The sequence below is a fragment of the Pezoporus wallicus genome, unplaced genomic scaffold (genome assembly GCF_028554395.1).
Source record: "Pezoporus wallicus isolate ANWC-B61680 ecotype Strahan unplaced genomic scaffold, APGP_CSIRO_Pwel_v1 contig_13859, whole genome shotgun sequence".
NCBI classification, from domain to species: Eukaryota; Metazoa; Chordata; class Aves; order Psittaciformes; family Psittacidae; genus Pezoporus; species Pezoporus wallicus.
In genome coordinates, this window is record NW_026637614.1 from 585,633 (window position 1) to 603,054 (window position 17,422).

Consider the following 17,422-nt stretch of genomic DNA (forward strand, 5'->3'; position numbering starts at 1 on the left):
TCGGAGTGTGAGGACCTGGCTGAGTCCCAGCCAGGCAGGAGGAGAGAGCATCACACCCAGCTCAGGCTGAAGGTCGGACATTGAGGCTGCAGCTGCAACCACCCAGCTGCATCATTGCCATCTCCTGGAAAAGGCCACCTCTGTGTTCACCTTGACAAGATCCCTGGCATCCGGTAACACCAGCAAGAACAAACTGGCTTCACCACTCATCTCTATGGAGGTTATTCTTGCTCGCTGGCAGGGAGGCACAGGGAACAGGTAGAATCACAGAGTCATAGAATGGTTTGGGTTGGGAAGGACCTTAACATCATCCAGTGCCCACCCCCTGCCATGTGCAGGGATGCCTCACACTAGACCAGGTTGCCCAAGGCTCTGTCCAACCTGGCCTTCAACACTGCCAGGAATGGGGCATTCACCACTTCTTTGGGCAGCCCATTCCAGTGCCTCACCACCCTCACAGTAAAGAACTTCTTCCTTATATCTAACCTGAACTTCCCCTCTTTCAGTTTAAACCCATCACCCTTTGTCCTATCACTACAGTCCCTGATGAAGAGGAAGCATCCTCTGCAGCCAGTTGTGTCATATTAATGGGAGCAGGATCATTTAAGCTTGGCTAAAACCCACAACTTAATCCATTTGTTTTTTGCCTTTTTGGTGGTGGCGGCGCTTGTCAGGGCTGCCTGTTCCAGATGATGAATGGTTCTGTTTCAGGCCGATCCGCTTCTTTGAGCACTGTGGTGGTTTCAAGTCTTCATGCAAAAGAGGAGCCTTGGCCATTTTTCACTCCGAGGGATGAGCGACACAGGAATAAATTTTCCTGCTTAAAATGTGCTGGGCCCAGGGTTTCTTGGTGAGGCAGCGTTGACAGCCGTCACTTTGCTGGATGTTTGGTGCTCGGAGTGTTCGGGGTCCTTTTATTGCTTTGTGAAAGATTTCAAGGAAACAAAACCCTGGTGCATTATGACACGGAGCGGGGTCGGTACGACTCTATGCAAGCATCACACCGGAACATGCTGGGTCCTGAGCCCACCCTTGCTCAACCCAGTGTAAAGCAGCAGTGGATCGGGTATAGGGATCCCTACAGCAAAGCGAGGTGAGATCAGAGCAGCACCAGATGCACAAGTCACCTCTGGCTCATAGACAAGCCAAGATTTAACACCCCGTGACAGTGGGAGGAAGAGATTTTTCCATGCCTGATAAAGAACTGCAACACACACGCGATACATACCCAGTGCATAGAGCTGGCTCTGGTATGCCAGCACACAACTAGAGCTGGAGGCATTTAATCCACTGACCTCTGAGGAGCCTCGTAACATGAGCAAAAGGTAAAATACAAGTGAGACCTCTCTCAAGGGAAATGGCTTCGTTTAGAGGCTGTAGATTCAGAGTCCCTCTTGCCTGACTTCATTTTGCCTAACTCTTGGATCCTCGGCTGCTCCGTGGTTCAGCTTTATGGGAAAAGCAGCATTCCCACTCCATTCCAGCCTGTTTTAAGGACATGCTGGCTAGTGGGGGCTGTTCATCCAACCCCCCCTCATGCTAAGCAATGGTCTCCTTACACAAGTTGTCTACTCAGGCACTTTGCAGAAGGAAGACATCTTCTCTTCCATCTCTGAGACTACTCAACACCCTGAAGCTACCATGACACACCACAGTGCTATGTATTGGCCCATTCCATGGACTTTCAATAATGGAGGAATGTTGTGAACCATTCTGTCAAGATGTATACTGCTCTCTGTTAAGGTCTCTTGAATATATAAAGGGGGAGTGTCACGAGGACGGAGCCAGGCTCTACTCAGTGGCAAACAATGATAGGACAAGGGGTAATGGGTACAAACTGGAACACAAGAGGTTCCACTTAAACTTGAGAAGAAACTTCTTCTCAGTGAGGGTGACGGAACACTGGAACAGGCTGCCCAGGGAGGTTGTGGAGTCTCCTTCCCTGGAGACATTCAAAACCCGCCTGGACGCATTCCTGTGTAACATTATCTAGGTGTTCCTGCTCCGGCAGGGGGATTGGACTAGATGATCTTTCGAGGTCCCTTCCAATCTCTAACATACTGTGATACTGTGATACTGTGATACTGTGTAACACCAGCTTCATGACGACTGGACTAACTGGGGTAGATAGAGGTAGACAGAGGTGTGGAACAGAGCAGGACAAAGAGTACACAACAACCCCCATATGCAGAAGCAAGGGGGAAAAAGGTAGAGGATGCTCTCCAAGAGATGTTGACCCATCAAACCAGATGTCACGTTGCTCATCTGGCTGAGAGCATGTACCTCATAAAGCTGAGAGATGGGGGACCCAGGCAGGAGATAACTGCACCTCCCCAGAGACATCCCCTCTCTCCATGGCTGGATGATGGTGGGCTGGGAGCAGGGTTAGTGTGAAGCATCCCTGCCCATGGCAGGGGGTTGGAACTGGATGATCCTAAGGTCCTTTCCAACCCAAACCATTCTGTGATATATGATTCTATAAGCAGTATTGCTACCGCTGGCACAGCTGGAGGGAGAGATTAAGTCAAGCACTAAGCCAAGACCTGGAAAGTGAAGAGGAGACACACTCAGCTGCAGGTCGGACCTCAAGAGAGCTATAAAGGGTGAAAGCCAGAGCTTAGGGAAGGATGGAAACCATCAGCTGTAAGCAGGGAGTCAGACCAATCCTCAACAGGGATTGTCCCATGGAGGGGGAGAAAAGGGAATGGAGGATCAATTCCTTCAGCCCAGAGGCCTGGCTGGCCCCGAGATGAGCACTGGGGGAACGTGGCTTATAAATGCTGCATGGAGTCCTGCAGGGACCGAGCTTGGTGTCACTTTAAAAAGTAAACATAGGCAGCCTAATGAATGAGTTATATCCCAGACACTCCATTCCAGGAGAGGTATTTAACAGGCACTATTGGATTCTGCGGTATCTCTCTATCTGTAACCAGTGCATTATGACCATTAATGGATTTTTGAGGCTGGATTGATTTTTCATTAATTTGGTAAAAATCTTTTCCCTCTCCCATATAATTCTGTCTTAAAACGCTCCCCCTGACAGACGGATAAGTCACTCACCTCATAATGCAAGTCTGGCTCATAAATCTCAGTGATCTGGTGAGGTGGGGTGTGGGGGAACAGACTGGGCTGGGGGAAGGAGGGAGGAAAGGGGGAACATCCATGGGTCTGGATGGAGCTGCCAGGCAGCTTTCATTGCATGTGGAATAGGGATGGTCCATCAGTGATGGAGTGAGGACAGAGGGTAGGGATACATGGATGTGGACATGCTGCGCTGTGGGAGCTGGTGGTCATCCAAGCATGGGCTCCAGAGCCCACCTTGTCTCCCCAAGCCCTGATCTTGTGTTTTCACTTAAACAGGGGAAGTTCAGGTTAGATATAAGGAAGAAGTTATTTATTATGAGGATGCTGAGGCGCTGGCACAGGGTGCCAAGAGGAGTGGTTCACAGAGCCTTGGGTGATATGGTCTAATTTGAGGTGTCCCTGTCCACGGCAGGGGGTTGAAACTGGATGATCTTAAGTTTCTTTCCCAACCATTCTATGATTTGTGTGTAGGACAGTGCTGTGATGCACTGTGTACTGGGACCCCCTCAGGGACGCCATGTGCCTAGAACAAGCAGTGAGCATGACCCACCTTGTCCCCAAACTTTACACCCTGTGGAAGGGGCTGTACAAAGCACATGGCACTACATTGTGTTTAGCCCAGGGCACCCTGGTTAAAGCCTCTATATGGCTGAGGGTCAAGGACTCGTTACTTTTCCCAGTGTGGTTTCAACTGCTTTGCAGAGGGGCAGCCTTCATCCAAGGTTTATTCCTTCCAAAAGTTGTATCCTACCCCCAGGCAGTCAGCCAAGCAGAGAAGCAGCAGCAGACCAGTTTCCCTTGAGGGTGTCTGGAAAACCATAGGACTCTGGGAGAGCCTGGATCCAGCCTGTGACAGATTCCAGGGTGCCCCAAAGTGAGGGCAGGATGGATTTGTTTCTATCCTGGTACACCCAGAAAGATGCCTTCTCTAGAAAGTGAATCACATCCTCCCACTAGACCCATGGACCACTTTGCTGTTGGGTTAGAGGAGCAAAGCCTTGCAGAACAAACACCCCTGAGGGATCTTCACCCAAGCAAGCAAAGATCTCTTCTCTGCACCACCAGGGAGGAAGATGGGGCAGAGAACAGCCTGATTGTGAGCACTAAGTAGCCATCAAGATGTCTCTGCTCTCATAGAAACAGCCATGACAAGGAGGAGTAAGGAGCAAAGACAGAGTTAGTAACCTTTGCTGTGCAGAGTGAGGGTGTTTTTGGAGCTAACTGGGGGTGGGAATCCCAGACCTGCCTCTGCTGAAGGACATCACCCACATCAGCGTTACACAGATGTGCACATGGACTCTCTTCCACCAAATGCATGCGCGCAACGGCATCATGCACTGGGGCAAGGAGGGAGCTGGCATCAGAGGCTACAGTGGGAAGCCAGGAGGTCTCAGAAGGAAGCAAAGCAGCTGATGCGCTCTTCTGAATCCACTGCCCCCTTCATGATCCCCCACAAATTACCATGGCTGCAGGAAGGTGTGAGAGGCCCGCTTGAACTCGTGCTATTGGATTTCGCTGCAGCTCTCGCTCCTGCTACGTAACCAGTGCATTATCACCATTAATGGATTTTTTGAGGCCGGATTGATTTCACATTAATTTGGCCCAAAAAAAGGGAAAATCTTTTCTTTCTCCCCCGCCCCTTCATAATTCTGTCTTTAAAAGCAGATTGAGACATCCCTCCTTACCTCTTCCAGGTAGAAAACCCTGCACAGCAATGCCCTGATGGGGGGGCCACAGCTCTGCTTGTAGCAGAATATTGTCAGTCATAGAATGGTTTGGGTTGAAGGGACCTTAAAGCTCACCCAGCTCCAACCCCTGCCACGGACAGGGACCCTTTCCACTAGAGCAGGGTGCTCCAAGCCCCTGTGTCCAACCTGGCATTGAGCACTGCCAGGGATGGGGCAGCCATGGATCTAACACGTGGTGCCCCATGTTTCTAAGCTAGGCCCAGAACACAAGAATCCAGGGCAGAAAAGGAAAGAGAGTTGCTGTGGAGAGGAAAGGCAGACCCAGGAGCTGAGTTCACCTCTCCCGAGCAACATCCAGCATCATCATTGCCTCTCTGTCCTGCAGGTTGAGGATGTGCTAGTCCAATCCCACCATCTGGTGACCAAGACAAGGGACAGAGGAGCTCTCTTGTTCTCCCAGGGCAGAGTTTTTTCTACATCCACTATGCCTACAACAACATCCTTGGAACAAAGGGCCTTGTTAGCACCAATAGCCTCTTAATCCTGGAGCAGAACTTGTTAGACACAGGGCGTCAGTGACTTTTGGTCACATCCAGCCTATCAGGGTCATGGATCACACTGAAAATGAGTTGTATTTTCTAAGAGGCTGCAAACTGTGATTCAGGTACCATTTCTGAGGATGTTTCCTCATTGGGAAACACTGTTGTAGGACACCCTAAAGCAGAAATAAGCCTGGGTGATAAAAAAGTCAGGAAATCAGGTGCAGGCTTCAGTTTTTCTCCCTTACAGAACTGCAAATGAACATGATTCTTTATTCAAATGGCCCATCTGAAGTAGGTGTGTGATGTTTCCCAAGAAAAGCTTTGGCTTGCTTCTTGATTATCTTCCAATTGCTTATTAAAACCCATACTTAATGAAAACCAACAAGCAAATAATCAATACCCAACGCAGGTCACCTAGGAATAGATAAGCCTCAAGAAGCCCTTGGGGACCAGTGTATTTACTAAGCAGACAATTACAGGGGTAATGACTATGGGGGCAATTTAACATTAATAAGATGCGATTGCATGCTGAGGAAGTGCAAAGTGATGAGCAGAATAACACACTGAGATGGGCAGGCATTTGGGAAACATGTTTTAGCCTGGGGTATACCCATGAAAGGCCAGTAATGAAGATCTTCATCAATGTGACAATTAAAAGATCACTTTGAATTTTCAGGGGGTTTGTTTGGAATCATAGAATCCAAAGATATGGGAAGCTGGAAGGGAACATCTGACAACCTCCTGTCCAAATCTCTGCTTAAAGCATGTTCAAGGCCAGTCTTGGGTGACATTGTCTAGTGGAAGGTGTCCCTGTCCATGGCAGGGTGTTGGAACTGGCTGATCTTAAGGTCCTTTCCAACCCAAACCATTCTATAATTCTGTATCAATGTTGAAGGGAGATTCATTTTCAGTGTTAGAGGAGGATCCTCAGGACTTTCTCCAGTTGAGGTCTGGATAGCTCCAAGGATGGAGATCCCACACCTTATCCAACTCCCTACGATAACATCCGATCATCCTCGTGCACAACTTTATCCCAGTATCCAGTTAAAATCTCCTCTACTGTAATGTCCACCTCTTGCCTCTCACCCTATCACTGTGCATCTCCAAGAAGAACCTGAATCCAGCTTCTCTGTAACCTCTCTTGACGGTTTATATTCATTTCTTTATGTTACTTGCAATGTTCAGTCCAAACCATTCTTTAGCTTTCCTTGTGTTTTACCTTGGCACGTTTATAGAAACCAGACGTAACTTCTGTTACATCACCCTTTGCTGACCAACCAAACCAAAATCTTCTTGCTTACTCCTTACAGTTGTGTTGCTCATTCCCCTGGCCCTGCCTCATCCGTCTGTCGCAGTTCTGTATCAGCACTGCCATAGATCTCAGCCAAAAGCATTCTTTATTGACTAATTCTAAGAAATATCCCTGCCATGGTATATATTACAGTCACGTTCACCTTTCTTCATGGTCACATGTAGTGAGATCTCATAGCATCAAGTGACTCATTCCAGCTTTCACTTTTTCCCTTTCTTTTCCCCAGGTTATAACAAAGAATCTTGTTATAAGCACATACATGCATCACCTTGTGCTTTGCATAACTACATTTCATCCTATTTCTCTTATTCCAATCTCTCAAGGTCATCCAGCACTTTCCTGGGCATGGGTTTTGCTTCCTAAACTCGTATTATCAGCAGATTTCACCGGTGGACTCTTCCTCTTTGGAATGGGGTCATGCATGAAATGATGAAATAAAGGTGGTTCCAAAGAAATCTTTAAGAATCTCTACTGGTTCACTTCCCTCCAGCCTGATACATCCTCTCTCAGCCACTGTTCTTTCACTGTCTGCAAGTTCTTTACCCATCTCGCGGTTCTCATACAGATCTTATCTCCCCTAGCTTCATCTCTAATTATCCATGAGGTGCCATATCACATGCTTTGCTAAATCCAGACAGATGAGACCTGCTTTCCCTGGAAAATCCGTTATCCAAGGAAGATCTCCAGAGAGAAGGACACTACCTGTCTTTAATAAATGTATTTCCTTTCATTTATCATTTGACTCAGGTCTTCAATAAGTGGCTCCTCACATGCCCCTGAGACCAGGCTAACAGCCCTGTAATTGCCCAATTTAGTGTATTCTTAAGCCAGCAACTACATCTGCCAGTCTCCAATCAAATGGTTCCACTCAGGCTCACAATCTTGCTACTCAGCTTGTGCTGTTTCCTATTTTCAGCTCTTCTAGGATTCTGGCTGGAGCGTAGTCGATCCCAATATGCTTTTGGTGTATAGGTGGAGTTTCACGTGGTATACCCTGGGTGGGTTTCTGGGAGTGGTGTCTCTCCTGGACTTAATGGAAGACACGACCTCAACTCCCAAACATATCTCCGTCCTTCCTGGACAGGGATTGGAATAGGAACTCTGGGTCCTGGGCTGGAAATCACTGTAAATATTGACGGATCTATGTACGTAGAGAGGCATATGGCATCTGCACGGATTGCTGCCACATCAGAGGAGAGATCTAGGCACGTTGTGGAGGAAACAGCCTTGGGACCTGCGGGCTGCCCCATCTGGAGAAGACCAGTGTAAGTAGAGAAGCTCCTTTTCGGTAGCTCTGCTATAATTGGCTGTGATGGTTGATGTCACCATCTCTGAGCATTTCTGCCTTCTCTGCCAGCCCTGCCATTGCTATTCATCTTCAGTGCCACCTGCCTGCGCTGAATGGAGGTGGATGGGTTGCAGACAAGGCCTTCTCGAGTGGGCTTCCTGCTGCATTTATCCTTGCTTCTTTGCTGGTGTGGCTTTGCATGGTTTCTGCTTCCATAGGGTGATACCGGTTGCTGTCACCGTGTCAAAGACTGATAATGATGAGGGGCAGGAAACACAAACCCCAAACAAACCCAGCTTCCCTGCAGCACATCCCCCAAGTAAGAGGCCATCAAAGGAGGCATCGGTGACATGTTTGTGTCACCTCAGTATGGCAGAGCACCTTCATGTCTCCCTTTTCCTCCTCACAGACAGCTCATTAAAGCTGAAAGCATTGAAGAGTGATCAGCCATGGAGTCAGTAAGCTCTCAATCAGTCCTCTGAGTCTGGCTTTGATCAGGAGAAACCAAAGGTCTGACTGTGTGAAGGCTGTTTTCTAGCTGGGTTCTGGTTACTTGGGAAAATAGCCTATAAACCCCAGAAAACAGGGCTGGGATGGGCACGATAAGGTCCTCAGGGTAGGAGTAGCAAGACCCATGTTGCTCTTGAGAGGTGTTTCGCCTGACCTGGTCCTGAACTCTTCCAGTGCTTGAGATCCTTCTCATACCCAGACATTGCTTCACTCTTCCCAGTTAGGGAGCTCTGCCTAATGTCTAAATCTTGCTGCTTCATCTTCTGAACCTGCCCACCAGGGACACAGGGAGTGAACTATTCCCTGCCTCTTGCTGCTTTGTTTGTTTGATTTGAACGCAGTCTTTCTTAGCAAGAAACAGCCCTAATTCTTGCAGTCTTTCCCTTTGGTTCCTGCCCTGGAACTCCCTGATCATCTTCTCTGCTCGTCCCCAAACTTAACTACTTTTGCCCCAAACTGGACACTCCGTCAGCATCCTCAGCAGTTGGGCATTTCCTACCAGTGTACCTACGTTATCAGAGAGGTGTTGGTTGATACTTGAGATACGGAGGCTTGTACCTGTGTGAGAGAGGTAAACTCGTATGTGGAGATATTAATCTAAAGCAGAAACACTTCTGCTTTATAGACTTTTCTTATCTCAGGTATAAATGTGCAGTTTCAACCTCCGTTCAGCAGATTTCATCCACTGCATCTCCTGATTAGCAGCTTTCCTTGGCATATGACAAGGATATGTTAGGTTTTGGGCTCCTGCTGCAAGACTGGGGTTAGAGAGTTCACTTTCTTCTACCCTGGATCTGCTGTCCTCAGATAGATTCAAAACCAGCTGTGAAAAACAGGGAAAACAAAACCCTTGGAAGAGAAGGGAGGAGATGTCTGCAACACTTGAAGTGGCCTGACAGCCAGGAAACCCACCCCATTGCTAGGAGGTGAAGTCACTGGGATACAAGCATGGAAGAGAAGGCCAAGAGCTAGTCATTTGGGAGCTGCACATTTCTTGAACACAAGAACAACCCACGTTTGGGAAACCAGCTGTGACCTGAGTCATCTCCTTATTCCATTTGTGGGTTACACTAAGTGATGCAAACGCTGGTCCATAACAAATGGAAATCGATAAATATGTCAGGTCTTATCTAGCAGAGGGATGAGAGAAATGCTTTCCAAAAACTTTCTATGTCCTTCCTTACACCTGCCCACCTCAGCTGGGTTCTTCAATAAGCAGCATTAGCATTGTGAGTGAAGATAACTGTGCTGGATGCAAAGCCAAGAGTCATCCTGACTCCAAAAACAAATGTTTGGAGATCTACCAGATTTGGTCCCTAAGCCTCACTGCAGTGCATTTATTGGAATATGAAGACAGTGACTGTGTTCATAGAATCACAGAATAGTTAAGGTTGGAAAGGACCTTAAGATCATCCAGTTCCAACCCCTGCCATGGGCAGGGGCACCTCACACTAGACCATGTCACCCAAGGCTCTGTCCAACCTGGCCTTGAACACTGCCAGGGATGGAGCATTCACAGCTTCCCTGGGCAAGCCATTCCAGTGCCTCACCACCCTCACAGTAAAGAACTTCTTCCTTATCTCCAACCTAAACTTCCCCTGTTTAAGTTTTAACCCATTACACCCTTGTCCTGCCACTCCAGTCCCTGATGAAGAGTCCCTCTCCAGCAGCCTTGTAGCCCCCTTCAGGCACTGGAAGCTGCTCTGAGGTCTCCACGCGGCTTCTCTTCTCCAGGCTCAACAGCCCCAATGTTCTCAGCCTGGCTCCATACAGGAGGTGCTCCAGCCCCTGATCATCCTCGTGGCCTCCTCTGGACTTGCTCCAACAGTTCCATGTCCTTTTTATGTTGAGGACACCAGAACTGCACACAGTGCTGCAAGTAGGGTCTCACCAGAGCAGAGGGGCAGGATCACCTTCTCCGACCTGCTGGTCATGCTCCTTTTGATGCAGCTCAGCATACGGTTGGCATATATACCGTTCAGGCCACCTTTCTAGCTGCCTCAACTAGACATTGATTGCAGAGCATACAAAGAGTTGTTAACTCTCAGCAATTAACTCTTAGACCTGGTAATTCTCATTTTCTCTCCCTGCTGTTCTTAATCTCTCAGCTATATAGCCCCAGGAGGCACTAGAATACAGCCCTGAGAGTCTGACCAACATTGCTGTGATTTTCCAAGTCCTCTTTTCCAACTGTTTGGAGTAAAATCCTGCTAGTCAGATGGGAAATAAACATGAAGACTCTCTTCACGCCAAGCTAGTATCAGCAAAACAGTTCTTATCCCTGGTTCAGTCATTAATAGTCAATTGTGGACTTGGGGGCAGAAAAAGAGAACCATAAAACTGAACTGCTACCCAGTGAATATGCATTTCATCTCTTCAGAAACGTCTGGAAGCTCTCTCTCTTTGCATCCAGTTGTGAGGATTATAACTCACAGCTCTCCTGGCAGCTGGTGCTGTAGCTCCCCATTCATTTTATGGCTGTGAGCATTAACATTCCTGCAGAACATCATGGTAATTTTCTGAAGAGAATGATCATTTTTTTAGTGACTTACAACAATTCATTATCTGCCTCTTAACAGTTTGCTGGGATGAATGATCACCAGGGAAAGGCTGTGGGGCTCTTAGGGAAGCTGAAGCTCTAATGGCTGGAGTGGCAAGGGTGAACAAAGCATATTCTGAGCAGTTCTTCATGACACTGCTCTGGTAGCAATGGATTTGGGTTATTACATGCATTGAAAACCACCCATACCATACCTAAGTGAAGGCACGGTGAGGAAATCTGCATGTAGGTGACGGGAGAGCCAAGTCCATGTTCCTCACTGGTGGGAGATCAGCTCCACGTGGTGGCTTACAAAGACAATGGTTTTACTTTCAGTTGATGCCAGGCACCTGTGAGGAGAACTGAATGGATGGAGCCTTTTCCATGCATATTAACTCTTGTTTGGAACACATGTCAATGGTGTCCTGCACCTTACCTGGTAGATACCAACTGCAGAGATTTCCACACGTCTGAGATGCGGTGCCATTGTCAAGAATCACAGCATAAGAACTAGTAAGAGTGTCCTCCTTTCAGATCATAGAATCATGGGATGGTTTGGGTTGGAAGGGACCTTAAAGCTCCTCCAGTTCCAACCCCTGCCACGGGCAGGGACACCTTCCACTAGAGCAGCTTGCTCCAAGCCCCTGTGTCCAAACTGGCCTTGTACACTGCTAGGATGAATTCACATTAAACACCTCAGGCACCTCATGGCATTCAGGTTATCCATAAGAAAGGCCATTCCAGCTCAGACCAAGAGCCCATCACCCAGCAGGACCTCACAGAGAGTATAAGCACAGGATGGTCCTAATGAAATCTCCCCAGAATACATCCCAGCTTTTAAAACCACACAGCTTGCAACTCCTGAGTCAAAGGCACTCTTGTATTTCATAGAATCATAGAATAGTTAGGGTTGGAAAAGACCTTACAATCATCTAGTTCCAATCCTCCTACCATGAGCAGCCCTTTAAGTCTTTTTCCCAGCTTAATCTATCCAGTTTTAGTTTTTACTGTGGTTTTTTTAACCCTTGTGAAGGTGCAGCACCCACAGCATCCCATGACACAGCTTAACTGTTTGCTGCCTGAAATACCACCTCCACTTTCCTGTTTCATTTCAACCCTGCCATCTCATTTCATGCAATGTCCCATAGTCCCTCCGCTGGAAAAGGCCATGGGCATGGGTGGTTAATCCTGAGCCACCAAGAGAGAACATTGCTGTGAGCTCACCTTTGTCACCTCATATTCTTGTTATATCAGAAGATATATATGCATCCCACCCATGCCTTGCACAAGGTACCTTTGCCATGTTGTTACCATAAAACCAGTCATCCCAGCTTCACCCACCAGCAAGCTACCAGAAGGCAACACCAAGAGTCCCCTCCTGCCAAGGACTGCAGAAACACACTGTCAAGGCCACCTCTGCCCTGAAAAGCTCTCCGTTCAAACTGCATGTGGGATTCATCTCCCCTAAGTGCCTACAGAAAGGGGATGTCCATCCATGCCAGTTGTCTTTTGAACCCATTACGGCTGATGGCAATCAAGTCAATGGGGCTCAGGTCATCATTCATCCAAGCAGTGCCGACATCGTGCTTCAGGATGACATGATCTCCACTGAGTCGCTGCCCTTTGACTACAGAGTGGTCCCAGAGTGAGGTCAGATATCCGTGCCTCCACCAGAGGATGTGCATTAGCCCCATTCTCTACCCTCTGGGTGGGAATAAGTGCTCATACCCCACATGGGCTGTTCCTGCAAGGCTCAGCAGCGCTGGCAGAAGTGGCCTTACGTGATTGCAAGCATCTAGAAGGAGAGCCCAGCAACCTGCCTCCTGAAACGGCTTGAGGGGGGGCAGCTCGGTGAGCCCAGCCCTGCTTACAGGCTCAATCTGCTGAAGCCAGCACGTTTCTGCAGACTAAGCAAGTTTACCAATAAAACCCTCTCATAATCTACCACTGTTAAGGGAAGAGAGAGAGAGCAACTGGGCCACAGTGTCCGTGTGTAATAAGCGCCGGAGATTTAAGTGGGAGAGAATTACCTTAAATATATATCTATATAGGGAGAGAATATACAGGTATACTTAACAAATATATCAAAATGCACTGCTGAAGAGGAGTAGAACCAATTTCCCAATTTCAATCTCCGGCACGCTGGGACTCAGCTTCTCAGATGTTGCTGCTTTGCTAAATTGGCTGGGCTGAGGGCTGCTCTGTTGCTTATTTCGGCTCATTGTGGTGCATTTATGAAGGGCTGTCACACAGGTCTGACAGGGTGATGAATTGACCGGGTTTGAGCAAGGTGGGGAGGGAGGAGGAGGTGAAAAGGGGGGGTTGACACAGGCTGCAAGAGGTGATGGGAGCCAGAAGAAAGGGTACGAGATGGGGGCAAAGGGAAGGGGGAGGAAACCATCCCGAAGGGTTTTGCTCTGTAATCGATTCCACTGGCAATAAGCAGCCAAGGCCAGGGGGAGGCTCATGTATATGGGGGCTGGGGTAGGATGGCGGGGAGAGGATGGAGTGAAAAGAGCAAGTTAAGCAATTTGTTGCAGAATTCCCTAGGGAATTACTTGGACTTTAACAGCAAGACTTGGTGGTGCGAGGGGTGAGAGTCCTGGCTAAAATACTGCTTCATTGATGGATCCCACCTTCTCCAATGTGGTATCCCGGGATCTGGGCATGTCTCTGCAGGTGGGACTTCATGGGTGTCAGCACCACTTTGACAGCAAAGAGTGATGGGGAGAACAGCAAACAGGAGAGAAGGTAAATGCATAACTTAAGGCTTCTGTAGCATCTGTCTCTTGGGTATCTGATTCTCACATGGTCCTTTGCATGTGTGTGGATGCGGGTAAAATGTTTCTTTCAGCCTGTAAAACAGATAGAGAATAAGTCAGGTCATCACCGATAGCAAACCAATGGGTGTAAAGGAGCTATGGATATATTAATCTTTATCCAAGACAGATAGTATCCATCCAAATCTATCTCCCAAGCATATTTATCAATTCTCAAGTCTCCCTCCAGTCATTTGCCTATCTCAACTATAGATGTCTATCAATTTCTCCATCAAATTTTATGTCAGTCCCCCTCCCTTCTACATGTCCCCAAGGCACATGAGACGGATCAGAAATACAATGGTATTAGCAATATGATATGGCAATAACAATAAAGTCTCTTTGCTATCCTGAATGGACTGGTACATGCTGCTTGAAAAGCCCCAGGTGGACCCCAAAGCCCAAGCAGAAACGCCAAGCCTGCCCTGAGCAATTGCATTGCCAACAACTGGGTGTAAAAGGGGAGGAAGGAGAAGCAGAAACATCCCTCAACATCCCCTTTTCAGTTGACCATGACAGGCAGCCTGCTGGCAAATACCTGGGTCAATTTGGGCCATTGTAAGCAAGTTCAAGGTCAGTCCACATCTGCTTGAAAGATTACAGCACGGAGGGTACCTCCATGCACTGTAGACATGAAGCATTTTTGTTGACCAAAATCAGAAGAGAGGTTGGAGAAAGCTGGACCTTACACCTGTCATGGTGAACATCTTTTGGTCTCAGCTCCAAGCCCTGTCACCTGTAGAAAAGGCCTTTTTGGTGTAAATTTGCCATTTTTCAGACAAAAGAAGAGTTTTCCTATGTTTCCATCATAGAATCATAGAATGGTTTGGGTTGGAAGGGACTTTAAGCTCATCAAGTTCCAACCCCCTGCCATTGGCAGGGACACCTCACACTAAACCATGTCATCTAAGGCTCTGTCCAACCTGGCCTTGAACACTGCCAGGGATGGAGCATTCACCACTTCTCTGGGCACCCTGTGCCAGCACCTCAGCACCCTCACAGTAAAGAACTTCCTCCCTATATCCAACCTGAACCTCCCCTGTTTCAGTTTGAACCCATTCCCCCTTGCACTTCCACTAGGCCAGGAACAACACAGGTAAAAATGCCTTTCTAAAACCTGATCTTAAATTGCAGCAATATTAATATTGACTACCTATAGCTGTAAGAGAGGAAATATACAGTTAATATAACCCCTTTCTCCACAACATATTCTAATAAATAATCACATAATCGAATAAATCTTCCCAGTGCACTAATAAGCATATATTTTTCCCCTACAGAAAAGCCAGTGCTTTCCAAGTGGCTTCATCAAATCCCCCACCTATCCCAGCAGATATATCCCTTTTCATAATTACACTTTTTGTCGATTTCAAATACAGTTAAAAATGTGCAAACCGAGTCAATTTTTACACCGTAAGTTTGGGTGATATAAGGCCCTTGTGTCTCAGACAGCCAGAACCCCCCCCCCTTTCCTTGGTGCTCCTCTCCTCCCTGATCCTCACATTAAACTACTCCACTTAGCCTGGGTACCTGGTGCCAGGCAGGCTGACCTCATTAAAACAGATTACTGCAGAAGTAAAATCTAAAAGGTAATAAAAAGTGCTAATATTTTTTACTAGGACACACATGATTTTCCTTCTTCCCCCCCCCTTCTCTGTATCTCAGTGGGAAAAAGCTCCTATTTAGTGACTAAATATCCTGCCTGCTGCTGAAAATCCACATTTTCAGTATTACCCTCCAGGCAAGATGTTAGGAGTGACCTGGACAAGTGAGAATGCATTTACTTTTACTTCTTTTGCAGTTCTAGTAATTTATACAGGCAATGTAGTGATATGACTGCAGCCGAGATGAGCTAAAGCTTATAAGCAACACTGGGTTCCTAGGGAGAGACTTCATGAACCTGAAAATGATCCCGTTTCTTCTAATCCTATCAAGTAGCACTATAAAATCTATTATCTCACCAAATAACTTGATGAAAGAGATGCAAGAATATTTAAGTTTCCACACTGTTTTTTTTTTCCCTGCTTTGCATGAGAAACGTGTCCTTTGGGGTTACCTCCAGGGCATCCAAGGAGCGTTGTTTGGTGGCTCGTAACTACATGTGCTTGGCCAGAAAAGAGACAAGCAGCATCAATACAGTGACCTGTGTTTGGAAGTGGTCTACTGCCTGAAAGAGCTGCCTGTGTGCCCAACCATCACATCCAGAGATGCCTGAAGACACCAGCAGGCAGGGGATCCACTACCTGGTCAATGCTGTATCAAGCCCAGGGAGGAGGATGGAGAAGCTCTCCCTCAATCACAGCAAGCAAATGCATTTGGAAGAATATTATTTAGCCCACCAGATTTTGCCCAGACACTTTCAGGTTTGGTTGGGATAACTTCTTGGTGAGCTCCCAGAGAACACTTCCTTAAGAAGGAAGAAGGCTCAGGTGGGAATGCACTTGCAGTGTGTCCCTACTATGTCTTTTCCACCCCAGAGGCCCTATGCTGGGTCTTGGATGTGGGGCAGCTGCCTAGAGGTGGCCTGTACATCCATGGAGTAGAAGAGCATCCCACCTTAAATGCTAGAAGGGGATGGGAGGTGAAGTCAGTTGAGACCAGGATCCTCTGGATGGGCTCAGGGAGGCTTTCCTGGACAGGAACATTATTATCATAGAATCCCAGACTGGTTTCTGTTGGAAGGGACCTTAAAGCTCATCCAGTTCAATGCACAGGGACACCTTCCACTAGAGCAGGGTGCTCCAAGCCCCTGTGTCCAACCTGGCCTTGAACACTGCCAGGGATGGGGCAGCCACAGCTTCTCTGGGCACCCTGTGCCAGCGCCTCAGCACCCTCACAGGGAAGAGCTTCTGCCTAAGAGCTCATCTCAGTCTCCCCTCTGGCAGGTTCAAGCCATTTCCCTTGGCCTGTCCCTCCATCCCTTGTCCCAAGCCCCTCTCCAGGTTTCCTGCAGCCCCTTTAGGCACTGGAGCTGCTCTCAGGTCTCCCCTTCAGGAGTCTTCTCTTGTCCAGGCTGCCCCAGCCCAGCTCTCTCAGCCTGGCTCTGGAACAGAGCTGCTCCAGCCCTCTGGAGTGGAGATAGGGATTGCCAGGGTGGCTGAAACCAGACATGCAGCCAGTGGTCCTGTCTCTGAAAATGGACAAAGCGTCCTGTGCCTGGAGGAATGGAAACCACTAAGAGATATTGTGCTCCCCACGGCAGGCACCTGGAGGGAGGAGGATTTTCATCCCAGCTGGAATTCAGTTCTGCGTATCATTGCGTAGAGGAGGGCTGCAAATCACGGCCGAACCAAAAACGCATGAAGCTAAATGAGTGCGAGCAAGAGGCACTTCCCAGGCAGGGGCCAAGGAGGGAGCTCTTGATCCTCTTTCCAAGCCTTCCCCAGCGAGGGAATAAATGGGAGAGATGGGCTTCTGATGTTTCCCTAGAAAGGAGATCTGGCATTGATGGGCTGGGGGTGACCTGGCCACCAAGCCCCTGTACCCCCAGCCTCTCCTCGTTTACAGCTCCTTTGAAAGGAATTAGAGATAACAACCTCCCTTGCCCCCGGCGCTCTGGGAAGCACTGGGGAGTGATTTACTCTGCGCAGGGGAAAGATTTATCAGTTCTTGGAACCAGTGTTTATGAATATTCCTAAAG